A 6,910-nucleotide genomic window follows, 5' to 3' on the forward strand; every position below is an offset into this window, starting at 1 on the left:
AAGGCCCCTACTTTTGCACTTCTCCAAGTGCAGGTCACACCAAGGGCAGACCCTGTCGCTGCGTTTCTGAACTGTGAAGGAGCCTATTAGGGTGGGAGACTTCAGATGGGCTCAGTACCTGTTCCAGCCACAGGCTTCTTGTCCACCTCTTCTTCCCTGTCCACCAGCTGCTCAGCGCATAAGACCTTCCCGACAGGCTCTGCGTGTGCAGTGCTCCGTGTCCCTCCTGGGCCCTCCAGCTTCAGACACTAATGGGAGTTCCCGAGACGCTCAGGTTGGAGCAGGCAGAGACATTAGAAAGCCAGTCTGAACGGGGGCTGTCTGTGAGACGCCCAGGCCAGCTCACAAGTATTGTTGCTCATGGTGTGGCAATGGACTGAACTGTAATAAAAAATGTTATTTAATCTTTGTCTCTGTATTTTGATACTTGAATGACTTCCCCTTTTGTTTTACTGTACATAAAATTGTTAATCTGTCTGATTTTGTCTGAATTATAAACATTTCGAGGTACCAAACATAACCAATCTGTGCAACAACATAGACTGACCTCACTACCCAAGAGAGTGTAAATATTCCTGGGCTTCCAGCTTTGGTTTTGTTATTTTCATAACTGTACAACTTAGAACAGACTGAATTAATAAATGAGAAGCGACATGAACGCAGCCTTAATTCTGAGTCTTTGAATTGGAAAGCGTCTTGATGGTTTTCTGGCAGAGGCGTGGGCACAGGCGAGATGCAGGCTCAGGGTCGGTGAGTCGCGTCCTACGCTGTTTGGCTTTCTGTCTCGCACTCTCTAACTGTTACAGCTGCCCTGTGAGGTGCAAGGGCCCCATGATTCACCTCCCCTCCTTAGGAGCATCGTGCTGTGAACACCAAGCCAGGGCCACATCCTGGTTACTGCTGCAGCTGCATCTCTTCTGCATCCTGGTCTGGGCTTGTCCACCCACAGACATGAGTCGAACATCTGCCTCCCAGGCAGCCTGGGGGATCTAGAGCTGTGAAAGAAATTGGTCTCCTTTCAGGAACTTGCTTGGATTGCAGTGGTTAAGTTTTAGACATAAACAACTAGCTACCAGCCCGAAGCCGTGCTGTGGTTGGGATGCAGAGGGCAAAGTGTTCCCAGAGGGCTGGTGGCAGGGAGAGGAAGGGGCGGGGTGCTGAGCTGTATTTAGAGGGGAGAATTTGGGAAGGTACAAGCGGTCATAGCAGCCCCTTCATTGATGGAGCACCTATGTTCCAGCTCTGCTAGCTTTCCAGGCAACCATCTCATTAGCCCCCCTCCTTTCCAGACAGGTGTTGTCACCTCTATTCATAAAGCAGGGCCCAAGGCCAGCGGGAGGGACCTTAAGCCCCATCTGGTCCAGTGGCTCCAGCTGCCAGAGCCCCTATTCCTAGGCCTGCTTCAACCCCAGCTGCCTAGCACTGAACGCTTTTATTCCTGAGTTTCTGTGGACTCTTCCATTTCTTAAAAGGGCCTTAAAAAAGAAAATCACTTATCTAGTTCAATACCCAGTTTTATTTGTAAAGAAAACAAGGTCCAGACTAGGAAAATGATTTTCTTCTAGCCAGCCTGCCAGCAAATGGCAGAGAGAGCGCCAAATCCCAGGTTGTTACTCCCAGTTAGAGCTTTGTAGGCCACACTGCATTGAATTGAGAAAGTCCACTGAGGCCCAGTCGGGGAAGGCCTCACATTCCAGAGGGGTTCTTCATCCCCACATCCCTTGGCTCCCTGGCTATGGTGCTCTTTCCTAAGCAGAAGAAACCTGACAGCCAGAAGAGAAAGGTCGGGTCATAACTAGTGTCATCAGGGCACCAGGACATACCGCTGCTATCATCATCCCTTCTGGGGCCACCTTACACATTCTGCCTGCCTCTGTGTGAGGCAGAATCCCCGGCCTCTTCCACTCACTCCTTTCTCCTCCTCCAAGGGCTCATTTCTGTCATACTCCTCCACGTCGTCATGAGCCTCCCATTCACAGATGCTCAGGCTCCTAGGCAGCTGGGCTATTACTACTGAAAATTGGGATAGATCAACCCTCAGCAATGACCAGGCCATAGAGGAGGAAGAACTTTCAAGCTGGAGCACTTTCCAAGGCAGCTCAAAACACCCTCTAGTCAGCCATGGCCACCCCTGGCTTCCTGAACCCAGAGGGTATCCAAGTCCCACAGATAGGGACAGGCTGACCATCTAGTGTGTCCTGCAGTTCAGCCTGGGGCTCACACTGCACCCACTGTCATCAACTAACAACGAGGAAAGCTCAAGGCTGACCCCTGCCTTCCTCCGTGCGGCCTCCAGGACTTTGAGACCACTTTTTTCAGGACTCAGCTGTTAGGAACGCTATTATAAACAACCATTTACCAAACAGAATTTTCCTAACACCGTAAAATATTTATTACCCAGTAAATGGAGCAGGGACAATTGGGTAGCCAAGAGGGAGGGAGTGCAGGGAGATTCCTGTTCCAACTTATGCCAGAATAAATTCCAGATGGCTCACATATTTAAATGTAAAAAATAAAATAAAATAAAACCTTAAAGCTAGAAGAAAATGGGAGGTTTTTTTTTTTTTTTTATATATAAGCTTGGTTTGAGAAAGGCCTTTCCAAACATGTTATAAAACCCTGAATCCATTTTTTAAAAAGGATTAATATATTTGAGTCTCTAAAAACCAAACATTTCTGCATAGCAAAATGCACCCTTAAGAAAAAGAAACAATGGAAGGCAACATGTGCACCACATGTAACACGGACACCTTGACAACAGCTACCAAAAGTAAACTAACGCCTGTGTCTCGGAAGATCAGTAGATGCTCTTTTCCCTGTTCTTCCCACTAAGTACAATTAAAACCCCCAGTGGAAACACCCGTGGGCACAAAAACTTGTTCTTTCCAACCAGAGGACTAGGAAAGGGGCAGCTTAGCAAGACAGAAAATTCAGACAATAAATAACTGCTCTACTCCAGCCGAACACCACAGCAAAAATGAGGCCCCACCCAGATCAGCAGAGGCCAAGACCTCGACCCTCACACAGCTATAATGAGGTGCCCAACAACCTCACGCGTGGTGTCAGAGGGGCCTGGTGAGGAGGCAGAACGCTCACCAGCACCCAGGGATTGTGCGGCTGCTCCCGCCTGGGGAGTCAGTGGAAACCACAGGGGCAGCTGGGAGTCCCATGGCATCCCAGCAGTAACAAGCAGCCTCCCACCTCAGGTATCAGTGGAGGCAGGGGGGGAAACTGGGCTTTGACCCCCAACCTGGCAGCAATATGCTATTTCCTCTTCCCTTGCTAGAGTGGTGTCAAAGTCAGCTAAAAGAGAAGGTTTAAACAAGAGTGAGAAATAGAAATGTCCAAGTTTCAACAGAAAATCACTTGTCATACCAAGATCCAGAAAAACCTCAATCTGAATTTAAAAGGCAATAATCAATAGATACCAACACTTAGCCAGATGTAGTGGCACACACCTGTAGTCCCAGCTACTCGGAAGCCTGAGGCAGGAGAAGGGCTTGAGCCTGGGAAGCGGAGGTTGCAGGGACCTGAGACTGCACCACTGCACTCCAGCCTGGGCAACAGAGCGACACTTCATCTTAAAAAAAAAAAAAAAAAAAAAAAAAAAGATATCAACACCAAGATGGCACAGATATTAGAATTATCTGAAAAATATTTTTAAAGCAGCCATGATAAGAATGTTTCAACAAACAATTATAAACACACTTGTAGAAAATGAAAAAGTCGAAAGTCTGAGCAAAGAAATAAAAGATATAAACAACCTATTGGAAATTTTAGAACTAAAAAAATACAATAACCACAAAGCTCAGCAGATGGGCTTAAGAGTGGAGTGGATGGGAAAGGAAAGGTGCACCATAAACTGGGAAACAAAACAACAGACATTACCCAATCAGAACAACAGAGAGAAAATAGACAAAAAAAAATGAACAGCGTCTCAGGGGTCTGTGTGACCATAACAAAAGAGCTAACATTTGTGTCAACAAACAAGAAGGAAAAAGAGGGAGGCTAAGAAAATACTCGAGGCTGGGTACGGTGGCTCATGTCTGTAATCCCAACTCTTTAGAAGGCTGTAGTGGGAGAACAGATTGAGTCCAGGAGCTCAAGACCAGCCTGGGCAACATAGTGGGACCCTGTCTCTACAAAAAGCTTTAAAATTAGCTGGGCGTAGTGATGTGTGCCTGTAGTCCCAACTACTCTGGAGGCTGAGGTGGCAGAATTGCTTGAGCCAAGGAGGTTGAGGCTGCAATGACCTGTGATCACCCCACCGCACTCCAGCCTGGGCAACAGAGTGAGACCCCCATCTCAAAAAAAAAAAAAAAAAGCACTCAAAAAAATAATGCCTGAGAACTTCCAAAATTTGGCAACAAACATAAATATAAACCTTCAGATTCAAGAAGCCGAGCAAATCCCAAACCAGATAAACTCTGTGAAAGTGGTTAGAATTAAAAGTCATTTCTGGAGGTGGTGCTTGTCTGAAGAGCCATGGCCACTTTCCACTTGGCCCTCATCCAGCTTCAAATTTCTTCCATCAAATCAGATAACGTCACTCGAGCTTGTAGCTTTATCCAGGAGGCAGCAACGCAAGGAGCCAAAATAGTTTGCCAGAATGCTTTAATTCTCCATATGGAACGAAATATTTTCCTGAATATGCAGAGAAAATTCCTGGTGAATCCACACAGAAGCTTTCTGAAGTAGCAAAGGAATGCAGCATATATCTCATTGGAGGCTCTATCCCTGAAGAGGATGCTGGGAAATTATATAACACCTGTGCTGTGTTTGGGCCTGATGGAACTTTACTAGCAAAGTACAGAAAGATCCATCTGTTGACATTGATGTTCTTGGAAAAATTACATTTCAAGAATCTAAAACGTTGAGTCCGGGTGATAGTTTCTCCACATTTGATACTCCTTACTGCAGAGTGGGTCTGGGCATCTGCTACGACATGCGGTTTGCAGAGCTCGTACAAATCTAGCACAGAGAGGCTGCCAGCTGTTGGTATATCCAGGAGCTTTTAATCTGACCACTGGACCAGCCCACTGGGAGTTGCTTCAGCGAAGCCGGGCTGTTGATAATCAGGTGTATGTGGCCACAGCCTCTCCTGCCCGGGATGACAAAGCCTCCTACGTTGCCTGGGGACACAGCACCATGGTGAACCCTTAGGGGGAGGTCCTAGCCAAAGCTGGCACAGAAGAAGCAATCGTGTATTCAGACATAGACCTGAAGAAGCTGGTTGAAATACGCCAGCAAATCCCCGTTTTTAGACAGAAGTGATCAGACCTCTATGCTGTGGAGATGAAAAAGCCCTAAAGTTTACGTTTCTAATGTGTCACAGAACAGGAAGATATGATTCTACAACAAAATCAACTCCCTATTAAATTCTTTCACGAAAAAAAAAAAAAGTCATTTCTGGCCAAGCATGGTGACTCACACCTGTAATCCCAGCACTTTGGGAGGCTGAGGCAGGTGGATCACATGAGGCCAGGAGTTTGAGACCAGCCTGGCCAACATGATAAAACCCTGAAAAATGAGCCAGACATGGTGGTGCGTGCCTATAATCCCAGCTACTCAGGAGGCTGAGGCAGGATAATTGCTTGAACTCAGGAGGTGGAGGTTGCAGTGAGCCAAGATTTTGCCACTGCACTCCAGCCTGGGTGACAGAGGGAGACTGTCACAAAAGAAAGAGAAGAGAAGAGAAGAAGAAGAGAAGACAAGAGAAGAGAAAAGAGAAAAGAAAAGAAAAGAAAGCAACAACAAATAACAACAAAAAAAAGTCACTTGTGTTTACAAAAAAAAAAAAGAAGAACTGGAGAGTTCGTTCTCATGCATAAATGTCTGGTAACAAAAACTATTCCAAAAGACCACAACCTTGTGAAAACCAGAACCTAGCACGAAGACCATCACAACCTTATGCCAAAAAAACACTTCTGCAAGGACATCTGCTTAGCAACTGACTGTCCAACCCCAAACTGGCACCACCGTTGTTATTGATCCTTGTAGCCAAGGATAATTATCTCAAAACAATTATGTAATCCTCATTTTTCCTTTGAAAACCTTTGTCTTCCTTCAAATCCCTGAATATGCACATGGTTTACTATCACACATGTATTCCCATTGCAATACCTTATTACCAAATAAATATCATTTTGTTTTAGAGGGCCTCACTCCGTTTGTTACTGAGGTTGACATAAATGGTGTCAGAAGTGGGATGAGGCAAGCTCACTTCAGAAGAATCAGAGGCCCCTGAAACTGAGTGTATACTGACTGCGCCCTTTGTGCTCTCCATCTTCATGAGTTGCCTTTTCCAGCCGGGTGAATCTCCTGTAGGATTCTCAGACTCCCTCCCTTTGGTGAATTGTTTTTCACTTTATAGAGGGTTTGTTTCAGTTACAAGTCTGTCTTTAATAAAGGACATCACATCCTCCTGGGATGATAAAAGCCTTTTTGTCTTTTCTGGAAAGTCCTTTCTGGGATGAGGACAAGTGCCCTTCTGGTTTGAGTGCTCTGGTTTCTAGAGAATTTATATCCTATCTGTGAGGCAAGTCTTTTCTGGAGAATTTACTTTTGGTTCTTCCTGCCTGCCTAATTTAAGAGTGCGTTTAATCTGCACAGCTGGGTTAAAAGTATTGTGAACACTAATTTTGGTCTCATTTTGGTTCGGTTATGCGTGTCTGTAAGTGACTTGGCCCTTTTCCTTTGCTGATTTCTGGAAATCCTCCAAGAGCAAAAATAAACATTCCAAATGGCAGACACTAGTGGATGACTAATTAAAAGCCATGAGGGCAGTTGCCATGATCTAAAATACCAGTCCAGACTCCTGACATTCTCTGGTGGATTTATAGGATTATCTTTGCTCTTGAGAGATTAATAAGAAATGGAATGGGACTCACAAACGCTAAGGCACACCAGG

At 45.7% G+C, this 6,910-nt stretch overlaps 1 pseudogene across 1 annotated transcript; it reads left to right on the plus strand.

Annotated features, from left to right (window-relative positions):
- The first annotated feature begins 4,468 nt into the window (after nucleotides 1–4,468).
- Nucleotides 4,469–5,379, plus strand: LOC105544202 (annotated as a pseudogene). The gene has a single exon (XR_001006729.1). The product of XR_001006729.1 is annotated as an omega-amidase NIT2-like (transcript).
- Nucleotides 5,380–6,910: the final 1,531 nt, after the last annotated feature.

This window comes from Mandrillus leucophaeus, unplaced genomic scaffold (assembly GCF_000951045.1).
Source record: "Mandrillus leucophaeus isolate KB7577 unplaced genomic scaffold, Mleu.le_1.0 Scaffold3, whole genome shotgun sequence".
NCBI classification, from domain to species: domain Eukaryota; kingdom Metazoa; phylum Chordata; class Mammalia; order Primates; family Cercopithecidae; genus Mandrillus; species Mandrillus leucophaeus.